Source organism: Meles meles, chromosome X (genome assembly GCF_922984935.1).
Source record: "Meles meles chromosome X, mMelMel3.1 paternal haplotype, whole genome shotgun sequence".
Lineage (NCBI taxonomy): Eukaryota > Metazoa > Chordata > Mammalia > Carnivora > Mustelidae > Meles > Meles meles.
Genome location: NC_060087.1, coordinates 12198680 through 12214805, shown reverse-complemented (window position 1 = coordinate 12214805; position 16126 = coordinate 12198680).

Sequence of the window (16126 nt, the reverse complement as noted above, 5' to 3'; positions counted from 1 at the left end):
CAATGGTCATTGATGTTTGTGGAATTACAGGTCATTTCTACCTGTCTCTTTTGCCTTCTCTGTTACCTTCTATAAAGAACTTGCATTGTTATTTTCTCTGCCTTTAAAAAATGATACAACAAACATCAGGCAATCGTAATTCAAAAGGGAAGATATTTTCTTCTTTTCAAATAAATGGCTTACACTACAATTCAGCATTTTACTGTCTTCAATTTTGGTCACATAAACGACTAAGTAGAGTGAAACAAGGATGTTTGATACTTTTGGGAAGTTTAAGGCTCAAGGAAGGCTGAATCAGATTCGTCTCTAACATAGCTTTGTTCCTGATGCAAATAATTAGCTTTGTTGTAATCTCTATCTACTGGCTTTTCCTTCCCGTGTTGACTTAAACTAGTCTAACATTTCCCCAGATAACTTCATCTAGACTGACTTTCTTTTCAGGACTAAGTTATGTGAGCCCTCCCTTCTAGGAAATTTCCATTTCACCTAATCGTGAAATTGCTAGAATGACAGGCCTAACTTTTGGCGGCCTCTCCCTCTGATCCAACCTTTCCTGATTCTGTGCACTTGCGACCAAGGTGAGGGAGAAGAGACAAGCTTCCTCAGGTGGAGTCACCAAGCAGAAATGGGTCATCGGTAATAAAACATCACCCTGCCCAGGACGGGGAAATGACAGGACTCTCGGAGTGCTGCGGGATTGTAGCTGTTGATCTCTCTCTCATGGTGGCTTTGAAAATCCAGATTTTGTATTTAACATCAGGGTCACCCAGTCTTATTTTTCCTTCCATGGTTTTCAAGCAATGACGTGGAATCTGGGGACTGACTTCATGAAGCAGCAACGTGGTAGAGAGGAAAGCCCTGACATCAACCTGCCTGGGGGGCTTCTGTTGACATCCATAGAATGCCCGGTAGGGGAGACTCTCTTCCACTCATTATGGTAATCCCGAGAGCATCTCTGAGGCTTTGTTGCAATTTCAGGTCTGTTTGTTTGTTTGTTTTTAAAGATTTTACTTATTTGAGAGAGAGAGAAAACACAGAGGGAGAGGGAGAAGCAGACTCCCCACTGAGCAGAGAGCCGGGGTTCGGGCCTCCATCCCAGGCCCCTGAGATCATGACTTGAGCCCAAGGCAGACGCTTAACTGACAGAACCCCCCGGGCGCCCCTGTTGCCTTTTCGGTTTTGACCAAGGCCGACCAGTGAAGGCCCAGGGCGGGTCAGTGCGGTGCAGGCGGGTTTCAGGTGACACCCACTCCCTCCTCCCACGGCCACCGCTGCCTCGAACACCAGATCCTCAGTTCCCTCGTGTGTGAGATGATTCCAGCAACAGCGACTGGGAGGTGCTGTTTTGAGGATGAGAGAATCCAGCAAACCTAGCTCATGGCGGGAAGCTCTTAATGACTGTTCTCTGGCGCGCTGACCAATGCGGTTGCTCGTCGCAAGTTCCTACAGAAATTAAATTAATAGAAAATTGAGTTTCTCCGCAGCCCAGCCCCATTCCCGGGGGTCAGTGGCCACCCACGTGTGGTGGCGACCGTGTTGGATAGTGCAGCTCCAGAACATTTCCGACATCGCAGAATGTTCCACTGGACAGCACCGCTCTGTACCATTAACTCTGAATCTACACAACCGCCAGAACTTAGGGCTGACCAGAATGATTCCCTTTGAGGGGGGAGCGCTCCCCGGATGTTTGCCTGTGGAGGTGAGAGTCAGGTGAGGCCATTCTTGGAAGGGTGTCGGTGTCCTTTGTTCCCCAGAGATAGAAAGGGGTGACGTTTGTTTTCCACCCGAAGGGAGCTTATCAAGGACCGGCTATTTTGGCCCTGGAAAGGTGGAAAGGTGAGGCTGAGGAAACCATTCAGAGAGGGCTGGGTTCTTTCCAGGGTGAGCTGAGCCAGGGGACAACAGCGGGGGCGGGGGCGGATTCCGACTGGAGTCAGCAGAGGAAGCCGCCGCTGGAGGCAGAGTTCAGAAAGGACAACTAATCTGTTTTCCAAACAGATTTTCGTAAATAACTGACAGGAGATGGGCAGCTTCTCTGTAAGTATTAACCCAAATAATGGGGTTTAATCATTAAACCTTCTAGGTGGCGGCTTGCTCATTTCTCTGATATTCTAATCCGGGTCACAGAATGGCTAAGGCAGCTTTAAGTGGAGGGTGGATTTTGTTTTCTTTCTTTTTTTTTTCCTTTCTCTGTTTGCCTTTTATTTTCCACTCTGAAAGAACGTTATGGCCTCTTTCTCCTGGGGACTACTATTCAAGTTGAACACTGTGGAACAGGTACGTCACCTTGAAACTTGAAATTAGGTTACATTTTCAGTCTTCTGATTGGCAAGCCTTGGACGCAAAGAACTCGGTCACTTTCTAAACTTGCGTAAGTGTCACGGCTTGAAAGTTGAGCCCTTGTTTTACGAGTTTGGAAAACAACTATTAAAACACCTATGATGATTGGGGCACCTGGGTGGCTCAGTGGGTTAAGCCTCTGCCTTCGGCTCGGGTCATGATCCCAGGGTCCTGGGATCGAGCCCCGCATCGGGTCCCTGCTCAGCAGAAACCCTGCTTCTCCCTATCCCACTCCATCTGCTTGTGTTCCCTCTCTCACTGTGTCTCTTTCTGCCAAATAAATAAATAAAAATTAAAAAAAAAACACCTATGATGATTGATATTAAGGTTTCCAGAGGGTTTGGGCCAAAATATTTGTAGTTCTGTTTTCTGGTTATTGAAGTGACATTAACTATTAGCACTTAGCACGGTTTGACACAATTTCTCATCACATGCTGCTCTTTTCAGGGGTTCAATAGCGACCTCTGGCTACTGTCTGCCTTGCTAGACAGCATAGACCTAGAATGTTTCCATTATCGCAGAAACGTCCATTAGATGGCACCGGTCTTTACCATTAACACTGATTTCATAAAAGTACCAGACATTAGGACTGACCAAAACCATTCTCTATGCAAGAAAATGCTTTTAAAGTGAGCATAGTATCAGACCAGCTTAAAGAGCTGAAGTGTAGAAGGATTTCAAGTCTACAAAGGTAAAAGGCAAGACCAGCTTTGACCAGGAATCAACACAGACAGTGTTTACACAGGAAAGGCTTGATAACCATGCTGAGGATGTGGGGATAGGCCTGCTTACACAGATGAGAACAATAAACTCAGTGCTGTGCATGGAAATGGAAGGTCCTAGCCAGCTGTCCTTGGAGCATGAATTTATGTTGTCTTTCAGATGTTGGGGATAATTTGACCTGATATCCTGTCTTTTCATTGCTTCCTCGTAAATTCAAGAGTGTGAGCTGGCTGGTGATGCATGGGAGTTGAGTTCTGGTCACAGCACAAAGCCTCAGCTATTCAGATTAGAACAGGATGGACATCGTTCTAGATTACACATCTTGCCAATGGAACCCCTCATCTTGGGTAAATGTTAAAGGACTGAAAGCCCGTGCAGTGGATGAAGCCTACAGCCACTACAGCATTCAAAACATTTCAAAGCGATAAGCTCTGTTCACAAAAGGAATCAAAGGGTTCAATACCAGAGAGGACAAGGAAAGAGTTACTGAAGCTAAACATATGTATACTCTATGACCAGGAGTTTCGCTCCTGGGTAAATACCCAAGAAAAAGAAAACATACGGAAAATACATGGGCAAGAATGTTCATAGCAGCTTAGCTGTCTGCTATGCAAATACTTGACACAAAGTAGATGCTCAATAAATGTGAAATCGGATTGAATCTTTGTGTTTCATGTGTGGCTTCACGATGAAAAGACACCTACTGGTTGTATATATTTGTTCATCAGTTTGGATTTCTAGCCTATACTATGGATTACATACCTTAAGCAAAGCCATTTTGTTAACGATTTCTATTTATTTATTTATTTTTTTAAAGATTTTATTTATCTATTTGACAGAGAGAGATCACAAGTAGGCAGAGAGGCAGGCAGAGAGAGAATGAGAGGGAAGCAGGCTCCTCGTGGAGCAGAGAGCCCGATGCGGGACTCGATCCCAGGACCCTGAGATCATGACCTGAGCCGAAGGCAGCGGCTTAAACCACTGAGCCACCCAGGCGCCCAACGATTTCTATTTAAATCCATTATTACTTTAATAAAACATCAGACTGAACTCTTCGGGATAATTTTTTTTTAGTTCTTATTTCAATTCCAGTTAGTTAACATACAGTGTAATATTAGTTTCAGGTGCAGAATTTAGTGATTCATTACCTACGTACAATATCAGGTGCTCATCATGAGTACCCTCCTTAACCCCCATCAACAATTTGTCCCACCCTCCCACCCATCTCCCCTCTGCTAACCATGTTTGTTTTCTATCGTTAAGAGTCTGTTTTCTAGTTTGCCCCACTTTTTTCTGTTTCTTTTTCATATGTTCATCTGTTTTGTTTCTTAAATTCCACGTATAAGTGAAATCATATGATACTTGTCTTATTTCGCTTAGCATATACATGTTAGCTCCACCCATGTCATAGCGAATGCCAAGATTTCAACCCTTTTTATGGCTGAGTAATATTCCATTGTATATATATACCACATCTTCTTTATCCATTCATCAGTTGATGTACATATGGGCTTTTTCCATAATTTGACTATTAATAATGCTGCTAGAAATACTGATGCACATGTATCCCTTCAAATCAGTATTTTTGTATTCTTTGGGTAAACAGCCAGTAGCACAGTTGCTGGATAGTAGGGTAGTTCTATTTTTAACTTTTTGGAGGACTCTCCATACTGTTTCCCACGGTGGCTGCACCAGTTTGCATTCCCACCAATAGTGTGTGAGGGCTCCCCTTTTCTCTGCATCTTCACCAACACTTGTTGTTTCCTCTATTGTTGATTTAGCCATTCTGACCAATGTGACATGAAATCTCATTGTATGTGAAATCTACATTGACTTGTATTTCCCTGATGATGAGTGATGTTGAGCGTCTTTTCATGTGTCTGTTGGCCATTTGCATGTCTTCTTTGGAAAACTGTCTATTCACCTCTGCTGCTCATTTTTTTAAACTGGATTATTTGTTTGTTGGGTGTTGAGTTTTATAAGTTCTTTACAGATTTTGGATAGTAACCCCTTACCAGATGTGTCATTTGGAAATATTTTCTCTCACTCTGGAGGTTGCTTTCAGTTTTGTTGATTATTTCCTTCACTGTGCAGAGGCTTTTTGTCTTGTTGGAAGTCACAATAGTTCGTTTTTGCTTTTGTGGTGCCTCAGGAGACATACCTAGCAAGAAGTTGCTAGGGCCAATATCGAAGAGGTTACTGCCTGGTTCTGCTCTAGTGTTTTGATGGTTTCTTGTCTCACATTTAGGTGTTTTATTCATTTTGAATGTACTTTTTTTTAACAGATTTTATGTATGTGTGCATGTATGTATGTATGTATGTATTTAGAGAGAGCACAAACAGGGAGTGGAGAAGAGGGAGAGGGAAAGAGAGAACCTCAAGCAGACTCTGTGCTGAGCATGGAACCTGATGCCGGGACCCATTCCACGACCCCGAGATCATGACCAGAGCCAAAACCAAGAGTTGGACGACCAACTGACTGAGTCACGTGGGCACCCCTCATTTTGAGTTTGTTTTTGGGTATGGTATAAGAAAGTGGTCCAGTTTCTTACCTTTGCTTGTTGCTGTCCAGCTTTCCCAACACCATTTGTTGAAGAGACTGTCTTTTTTCCATTGGATAGTCTTTCTTGCTTTGTTGAAGATTAGTTGACCATATTCTTGTGGGTTCATTTCTGGGTTCTCCGTTCTGTTCCATTGATCTGTGTGTCTGTTTTTGTGCCAGTACCATACTATCTTGTTCACGACAGCTTTGTAATATACCTTGAAGTCTGGAATTGTGATGCCTCCAGCTTTGCTTTTCTTTTTCAAGATGCTTTGGCTATGCAGGGTTTTTCTGGTTCCAAACAAATTTTAGGGTTGGTTGTTCTAGCTCTGTGAAAAATGCTGGCGGTATTTTGATGGGGATCGCATTAAATGTGTCGATTGCTTTGGGTAGCATAGAGAGTTTAACAATATTTGTTCTTCCAATCCATGATCATGGGATGTTTTTCCATTTCTTTGTGTCCTCTTCCATTTCTTTCATCAGTGTTCCATAGCTTTCAGAGTACAGATCTTTTACCTCTTTGGTTAGGTTTATTCCTAGGTATCTTATGGGTTTTGGTAAAGTTGTAAATGGGATTAATTCCTTGATTTCTCTTTTTGCTGCTTCATTATTGGTGTATAGAAATGCAGATTTCTGTACATTGATTTTGTATCCTGTGACTTTACTTAATTTGTGGATCACTTTTGCAATTTTCTGTTGGAGTCTTTTGGGTTTTCTATATTGAATATCATGTCATCTGCAAATAGTGAAAGTTTGACTTCTTCCTTGCTGATTTGCCTTTTATTTCTTTTTGCTGTTGATGCTGAGGCTAGGTCTTCCAGTACTATGTTAAGTAGCAGTGGTGAGAGCAGACATCCATGTCTTATTCTTGACCATGGAGGAAAAGCTCTCAGTTTTTCCCCATTGAGGATGATATTGGCTGTGGGTCTTTCGTATATGGCCTTTATGATGTTTAGGTATGTTCCCTCTATCCCTACTTCAATTTAAATTTTAATTAATTTTAATTTCCTGGTTGACCCATTCATTCTTTAGTAGGATGTTTTTAGCCCCCATGTATTTAAGGTCTTTCCAAATGCTTTCTTGTGGTTGACTTCAAGTTTCATAGTGTTGTGGTCAGAAAATATACATGGTATGATCAGTCTTTTTGTACTTGTTAAGGCCTGATTTGTGACCTAGTATGTGATCTGTTCTGGAGAATGTCCCATGTACACTTGAATACAATGTGTATTCTGCTGCTTTAGGAGGAAATGTTTTGAATATATCTGTTAAGTACATCTGGTCCAGTGGATCATTTAAGGCCGTTGTTTCCTTATTGATTTTCTGCTTAGATGGTCTGTCCATTGAGGTAAGTGGGGTGTTAAAATCCCCTATTATTATTGTATTATTATTATTGAGTTTCTTTATATTTGTTATTAATTGTTTTATATATTTGGGTGTTCCCATGTTGGGTGTATAAATATTAACAACTGTTGGATCTTCTTGTTGGATAGTCCCCTTTATTGTGATATAGCGCCCTTCCTCATCTCTTGCTACAGTCTTCGTTTTGAAATCCAATTCTCTAAGTATTGTTACTTCAGCTTTCATGTCCGTTTTCTGTGATAAATGTTTTTCCATTTTTGTGCATTCAAAATGCAGGTATCTTTAGGTCTAAAATGAGTCTCTTAGAGGCAACATATAGATGGGTCTTTTTTTTTTTTAATCCATTCTGACACCCTATGTCTTTTGATTGGAGCATGCAGTGAGGTCTTTGGAATAATTAATTCAAGCTTAGGATAACTATAAGGAAGGGCCTGATATTAAAGCATAATATTATTAGAAAATAAATTTTTAAAATGAATATGCCGATGCTGGAGCAAAATAGCCATTAGGCTTTTTTGGCATAGGACACATTTGTGTGTCATTTGTGGCACAGGACACGTTTCCCTCTGCTTTTCCATCAATGAGAATGTCTCACTGGTGGCTTCAGATTGTGTCTGTAGATGGGTGGGGAGGCCACGAGGGGCTCTCTTCTCCTTAACTTTTATATATATATATATATATATAAATGTAGAGTCCCATGGGAGGTACTGATGGAAATAGCCATAGGCTAAAGCAAACCCCCCAAATCATCCCGTGGGGCCACTACTGTCTACGTATTCACACCTTTACTTGTGTAAAGAGGCATGAAAAAGTAGCAATCAACTGTACATAGCAAGTGACAGAGAAGACAGCACTTGCGAGGCCTGCGGTGCATAAAATTTCCCAAACCCCAAATGGGCAACATGGTGGACTACTGTGAATGTCCTTAGGAAATGCTCTTCATGATGTCTGTGGACCAGTGGAGACAAAGGTGGTAAACATGTGTTAAAAGGAAAGGACCGCACTACCTTGACAACTGCAGGGTAGGTGGGGACTTCATGTTGAACAATCAGGGGAAGGCCTCTCCAAAGGGATGCCCTTTAAGCTGAAGTTGGATTAGCAAGCAGCAGCCTTCCAGGGGAAAAATGTCCCAGGAAGACTTGGCTTTTTGGCAGGATGCCCTCCGTGGAGGGAAGGGATGATCTTGCTGCCAGAAAGTATGAGTGCCAGCAATACTGCTGTCAGGGGGCGGAGTGATGAGGGCTGCCTCACGAATCAGTGTGTGTTTAAAATGCAATTCAAGGGGCGCCTGGGTGGCTCAGTCATCAAGTGTCTGCCTTCGGCTCAGGTCATGATCCCAGGGTCCTGGGATTGAGCCTCGCACCGGGCTTCCTGCTCAGAGGGATGCCTGCTTCTCCTTCTCCTACTCCCCCTGCTTCTGCTCCCTCTCTTGCTGTCTCTCTCTCTGTCAAATAAATAAATAAAATCTTAAAAAAGAAATGCAATTCAATTGCTGATCCCATTCTCCACGCGCTGCCACGAAGAAAGCTGCATCCTTACATGAACAGGCTTCCCCTGTGGGAAGGGGCCCCCCAGAATGCAAAATGGGATTGAGAAAAACTTTGCAGAGGCCGCCTCTCTCCAGCGGGTGGGTGGACAGAAGATGCCAGTGGCTTGGCAGCCGGCTCAGGTTTTAACTCTTCTGCCTTAGAAAGGCCTTCTGGTGCCAGGGCAGGACAAAATAAATGCTGGGGGGGGGGGGTAGCGGCTCTTGGACGAACTGCATCCTCTCAAAATGCTTATGATCGAGTCCGCAGCCCTAGTAGCTCAGAATGGGTATGTGTTTGGAGATAGGGTCCTTGAAGAGGTGATGAATGGACGATGAGGTCACAGAGGTGGGCTTTGGTCCAGTAGGAATGGCGTCCTTACAAGAAGAGATGAGGACACAGGTGTGCACAGATGGAAACCCAGGTGAGACAGGAGAGAAAGCCATCCACAAGCCAAAGAAAGGAGCCTCAGAAGAAATTGACCCTGAGCACCCCGTGATCCTGGGCTAGTAGCCTCAGGACCGAGAGACAATAATTCTCCGTTGTTTAAGCCGCCTGGTCTGGGGCGTTTGTTAGAGCAGCCCTGCCGGACTGACCCAGAGGCAAGTAGCGGTTTCCGGGATGGCTTCAGGGATCCCGATCTGGAACATCACTGTTTCCTTCTTTCTCCTCGTGGCTTATTTTATGAATATTGCAGAAAACTAGAAGTTACTGAGACGGACAGAATGGAAGATGTTAAAAGTAATGCAATAAGGATAATCAACTCAGAATCAGAATAATGAAAACTCTAGTTTTCTTTTTTTTTAATTTTTAAAGATTTTTATTTATTTATTTGACAGATAGAGATCACAAGTACGCAGAGAGGAAAGCAGAGAGAGAGAGAGGAAGGGAAGCAGGCTCCCTGCTGAGCGGAGAGCCCGATACGATGCGGGGGATCAGGACCCGAGCTGAAGGCAGAGGCTTTAACCCACTGAGCCACCCAGGCGCCCCTATGTGAAGATTTCTTGTGAATTTGAAGATGGCAGCGAGGTGTTTTTAAGTTGTTACGAGAAGGTTTAGGCCAGATTTAGTAAAACAGTTTCAGAGAAATTTGTAACTGTTGAAGGTAGTTTCTAGGAAATGTAACCGAAGGTGACACTCGAGTCTCCTTCCAAGTAAGTTGGGAAATGTACTGCCTCGTTTGTCACGTGTTGGCTTTTAGGGTAATTTGTCACTTTTAGCACGAGAGGGAGAAGTCTGACTCGGGCGTGGCCTTTTCCTTCTGAATTTCATGGTGTAGGGCACGGAATGGATTTCTTCCTGGCTTAATTATCCAGGAATAAGTCTTGTGATCTGAAAAGGAACAAAGTGCTGTTTTGTCCAGGGTAAGGGGATTAACGGTCTTGTGCTTGTAAAACAGCAGCGCAGCTCCTCTTTAGTCCTTTGGTTTCCAGAAACAAGAGCCTGATTCTTACCTCCCCTTGGATGCCGTTGGCCCTGTCTGGCGCCACCGAGGAGAGACGGCGGTGGAGCAAATCGCAGAGGCCTAGTGTAAAACCGGGGCTTTCTACACTTGAGGAAACGGAGCGGACATTTTTATCTTTTCAGGGCTTTGCTTGAGAAGCCGTTTGAATATGTATAAATATTAGTACTTTGTAAAAGAGTTGGACAGAATGATTATTGAAATGAATTCCGGTAATTCCATCAGACCGACCTCTATATACCAGTACCCTCGTGGACACACTAAGATCTCCAGCCCTTTCTAGCAAGTGCTGTAGAGTGAAATGCCTCGTCTCAAGCCCAGCAAATGGCAGGTAGTAAACCTCAAAACACAAACTTGACGTCTAGCGGTTCAGTCCAAGACATTTTGTATCTAACAGTAACTGTCAGCATTGAAAATGTTGACTTCAATATTTACAGGAACCGTTTGAATCTTCTAGTAATCTTCACGTCTAGGTAGATCAGACATTTTCAATCTCTTCGCTGAGGTGCTACATGAAAGTGGGCATTGCCCCCAACGGAAACCCCAGGTAAAGAACTTGAATTCGTAGTCAAGGATGGTGTAGTTGCATGGTGATGGGGACACGGGAAAGTACGTAGGGTCACAGTTGCGTTGGTGGATTCATATGCGTCCCTAGTCCTTCTTTATTTTTCCTTATGGAGCTTCTCTGCACCTGCGAGTGTGTCCATTTCCTTGCTTATCTTCTGCCTGCGCCCCCTTAGAACGCAAGCTGCACGGGAGAGGAGACTTTGTTTATTCCCTGACTCTCTAAAGGTGGATGCTGTGAAATTCATGTCTGAACAGTACTTAAAGAGGCTTTAGATGGAAAGAACGAGGCAGGGAAAGTGTCCAGAAGACCTCTTAACACGGTTCCTGACTTCCCCCAGCAACGTTACTTTGCATTTGTTTAAATTCTGTAAACGGCGTGTGCCGCTCGTACTATACCACTCCCCGGCTTTTTCATTCAGCAGTTTCCTTTAGAGATGTAACCTGTTGTCAAAAACGCGGAGCTCTAGTTCAGTGCTTTCCAACTGGGGGTGATGGCGGTCCCTCTGGGGATATTTGGCAATGTCTGGAGATGCGTGCGACTGTCACTGCTGGAGTGGTCCTGCTGCTGTCTGGGCGATGGGGCCAGGTGTGCCGCTCAGCATCCCGCGATGCAGAGACCTGCGTGGCCCAGTAGCCCAAGAGCGGAGAATCCTTGGGCTATGTCCTTCCTTCGGTTTGTGGGACAGTATTTCCTCGCAGCGCATAGTATGTTTACTTTAGCCGTCCCCTGTGAGGGAGCATTTAGGTTGTTCGGCTTCTCTGTTCTGATGGAGGGCTGGGAAGAACATCCTCACTGCTCTGTGTGTGTGTGTGTGGGGGTTGTGGTGTGTGGTTGTGTGTGTGGTGTGTTAGTGGGGGTGCGTGTGGGTGTGGGGTTTGTGTATGGTGGGTGTGTGGGGTGAGTATATGTGTGGGGATGTGTGTTGTGCGTGTGGGTGTGTGTAGTGTATGTGGTGTGTGGGAGTGTGTATGTGATGTGTGGGTGGGGTGTGGGGGGTTATGTGTGGTGTGTATGGGTGTGGTGTGTGTGGGTGGGGATATGTTTTGTGTGTGTGTCGTGTGTGTACGGTGGGTATGTGGTGGGTGTAGGGGATGTGTGTGGGAGTGTGTATATGGGGTGTGTGTGGGAGTATGTTGTGTGTGGTGTATGTGTGGGGGTTGTATGTGTGGGGTGTGTGTGTTTGCACGTGGGGAGTATGTGTGTGGTTTATGTGTGTGATGTGTGTGTATTTGTATGTGGGGGGTATGTGTGTGGTGTGTATGGGTTGTTTGTGGGGCGTATGTGTGTGGTGTATGGCGTATGTGTGTGTGGCGTGTGTCTGTGTGTGGCATGTGTGTGGACACAGCGTGTAGGGGAGTTTCTCATGGTCACACTCCGCTCCGGGCAGCACTTCCAAGCGCTGCTATAGATTCACACTCAGCACCGCCTGGCGGTCCAGTTCTCAGCATCTTTACCAGCACTTACGAGTATTTAGCATTTTCAGTTTTGCCAACAAGTAGCTGATTTTTTTTTTTAAAGATTTTTATTTATTTATTTGACAGAGATCACAAGCAGACAGAGAGGCAGGCAGAGAGAGAGGGAGAAACAGGCTCCCCGGGGAGCAGAGAGCCCGATGTGGGACTCGATCCCAGGACCCTGAGATCATGACCTGAGCTGAAGACAGAGGTTTAACCCATTGAGCCACGCAGGCGCCCCAAGTAGCTTATTTTTAAAAAGACCAAGCCTGACTGTTTCTGCCAGCAGAGGTCACTGTCCCTCAGTTTTTCCACCAGTGTGGGCTTTTTTTTTTTCCTTCAGGTGCTCCACCCCCACCCCCTCACCCCCAACGGCCCCTGCCCCCCCACCCCCCACCCCTCCCGCACCACCACCCTCAGCCCCCCACCCCCTCACCCCCCTCTCACCACCCCCCCCCCCCCCCGGAATATATGGCAATGTTGGGAAATATTTTTGTATTTTCACAATGTGGGTGTGCTGCCGGCTGGCCCCTAGAAGACAGAGGCCAGGGGTTGTGCTAAAACCCTACGATGCAGAGGACAGCACCCAAGGACCAGGAAAGAATTACCTGGCCCCAAGTGTTAACAGTGCCAAGATAGAGAATTCTCGGTTTAGATGAAATCCTCGTTTATGTCCCTTTGAGAGAAAGACGACACTCTGTATAACGCAACTTTATTATTGTTACTAACACAAGAACGCTGCTTTCACTCAAGACACTGGGAAACGGGGAGAAGCAGGCCTTCCTGCTAAGTGTGTCTCCAGGGAGAAGGTGGGCAGGGGGAGGGCAGGAGGAAGCGGAGGTTTGGATCGCAGCCCTGTGGGCTCAAGGGAGGTGGGTCTGGGGCCTGGGCGGAGCTGCCTGCCCAGGTGGTGAGGGCTGGCTGCCGGGGACAGTCACTCATGCGGGGGTAGAGCGCGGGTCAGCGTGGTGAAAGGACTGCTGGTTTGAGTCTCTGGAGGTGGCTCAGGATACCAGGGGGACGCCAGGATGCGGGAGGGCCCAGGCCCTGGGGCATGCTCATCTGATCTCAGGACGGGGCCCGATGACTCTCCTGTGGCCTGATGGTGTCCTGGCAGCAGGTCGGGCCCGGGCCGGGTGTCCTCTCCGTCGCCGGGATGCCAGGAGAAGAGGCCTCTTCTCAGAGGCCCAGGCCTGGGCACGAAGGAAGGGACCAGGCCATCCTTCCACACAGGCCGGAAGGCGGATGGCCTGGCCCCTGGGCTCTGCCTCCTTCTCTTGGCCGGGGGGCCTTCGAACCGGAGACGTCTGCGGCTCCTCCTTTTCCCTCTCTGGCCCGGGCTGCGAGCCCTCGGCCGGATCTCCTTGGCGCAGGACTGCGGCGGCTCCTGGGTGGCTGGGCGGCTGCTGGGGCTCCCGCCGTCCTCAGGAGGAGTGATGTTGACGGTCACCATGTTCCAGACGTTCAGGACGTTCTGGGCCTTCCAGAGGCAGTGCGTCACGAAACTCTCGCGACTGCTAGAGAAATCCAGCCCCAGGAAGCTGCGGAGGGGGGACTTGCCGTGGAAGCTCCTCCGGGCCTTGGGGACTGTCATCCTCTGGACTCGGGGGTGGTCCAGGTGGGGCGGCAGCGGGAGGCGGGTCCGGCTCCGCATCCAGCGCTCCTGGTGCACGGAGATGACTTGGCTCTGAACCGGGCCCTGGGGGCGGTGGGCGGGCCTGGCCCGCAGGTACCGGTGCCCCCAAGCGGGGCGTAGCAGCGCGGCCTTGGCTGTGCCCAGGTATCTGCCCAGGTGTCTGCTCAGGTAGCTGCCCATGGTCGCGGTGCGGCGGGGTTGGGGCCTCGGAGGGCGAAATACGGCTTCCGCAAGGGCTCCGAATGTCTGCGGACGCAGAACACGCAGGGCTGGGGCGACCGTTGAGATCGCGGCGCAAGGACGGCACGTGGGGTCTCACGTGGTGTCTCACGCGGGGAACCTTCTGGACAGGGCTCCTGCACCAGCCAGGCCCGGGCCCCGCGGACGCGGCAACTGCCCCGGGCGCGCCTGCTGCTGAGGACAGGGAACCCTCCAGGTCGCACTGCAGGTCCCCGGCCATGGCTCTAGGCACAGGGGCCACGAGGGCTGCTTCGGCGTTTGTACCTGACACTTAGCGGGAGAAAATGTAGTCATTTCTATCAGGTCCTGAAAACTACAGAAAACCGACAGAATGGCACTCTCCGTCGTTACTATAAAAATGCACTTGAATGCTCTTTTAAGGGAAGAGGAATTTACATTTATTAGTAAAGGTGATGTGTGCTTCCATCTTCCAGAACGGTTGCTAATGTTTTTGCTAGCAACCACAACGGTTGCTAACTTTTTGCAGTTTTGCTCCTCCGAAAATGGTGAATGCGTTCATGATTTATGTTTTAGCCCTGGTAACATTGAGTTATGGGGACTCTCCTGCAATTTTCAGTCTCCTTCCATTCCTAGAATGTGTTTTCTGTGAATGCAAATGCTGTTTCTGTTCATTTCTGCTGGTAATGACAGAGTAGCGTGAGTCATGTTTTGCATTAACAATTGAAAACATCTTACTTCCAAAACGCTGTTCGAGAGCTGCTATATAAGTGATTATAGTACTTAAGTTTAAGGTCTGTTTAAGTTGGTGTGAATCAATCTTTTTGTGAAAATTTCCTTGCCACGCCCATGTTGAAATGCACCTACTGGGCTGTTCCCCATGATGGGATGAGAGATAGAAAGTAGGAGCTAGTGACGAGTCCGAGGGCAGGCCAACAGATCTGAGCGGTGCACGGCTCAGTGGTGAGGATATATACTCAATATAATTTAATGAAGAAGCACCGGAAGCTTTTTTCCTTTTTTTAAATTAGGTTCAGAGGTAGAGTTCAGTGATTGATCAGTTGCACATAACACCCAGTGCTCATTGCATCAATTGGCCTACTTCATGCCCAACCCCCTGTTAGCCCCCCAACCCAGCCTCCCCCACAGCAACTGTTTGTTTCCTCCAATTTAAGTCTTATGGTTTGTCTTCCTCTCTGATTTCATCTTACTTTATTTTTCCCTCCTTTCCTTTATGTTCCTGTTTTGTTCCTTAAGTTCCACATTTGTGAAATCTTATGATAATTGTCTTTCTCTGACTGACTTATTTTTCTTAGCCTAATGCCCTCAGTTCCATCCACGTCCTTGCAAGTGGTATCAGTCTTTTTGATGGCTGAGTATAATTCCATGAGGTATGGGTGTGTTTGTATATAGACACACATCTTCCTTATCCATTCATCTGTTGGACACCCGTGGTCTTTCCATATTTTGGCTGTTGTGGACATTGCTGCTCTAAGCATTGGGGTGCAGGTGTCCCTTCGGATCACTATGAGCACCTGATATTTTCTGAAGTCAGTGCCTTCGGCTCAGGTCACAATCTCAGGGTCCTGGGGTCGAGCCCTGCATTGGGCTCTCTGCTCAGCGGGGGGGACTGCTTCCCCCTCTCTCTCTGCCTACTTGTGATCTTTCTGTCAAATAAATAAATAAAATCTTTTTTTTTTTTTTTTTTTTTTTAAATACCAAATGTTTCAGGATGCAGGGTGTGGTTAACTGGCGGGTGCAGGGCAATGAGCTGACACTAAACTTTTTGGCAAATTCATTAAGGAATGATCTCCAGGTAGATGATTTTTTTAAAGAGTTTTAAAACAATTTGTCTGACAGGCAGAGATCAGAAGTAGGCGGAGAGGCAGGCAGAGACAGGAGGAAGCAGGCTCCCTGCTGAGCAGAGAGCCTGATGTGGAGCTTGATCCAGAACCCCGGGATCGTGACCTGAGCCGAAGGCAGAGGCTTTAACCCACTGAGCCACCCAGGCGCCCCTGGGTAGATGATTTTTTAAAGAGAAATTCCTATGATACAAATTTCTTCATAAGAGATTTTTCATGGTAGAAAATAACTCTTCCTATATACCTAACATATCTCTTCAGGTGGTCACAGCTTGAGACTGGACAGCCTAATGCCACTGTGTAACGGATTTCTTATAACGTATTTTTCTTTCCGATGTCTATGGAATTTCCCGCATCTTATCCTCAGCATAACCGAGTGGATGTCATTCTGCTTTGTAGGTAAAGAATCCTCCAATAAATCTTCTGCTGGTGAGCTATAGGCAGTAATAAATGCAT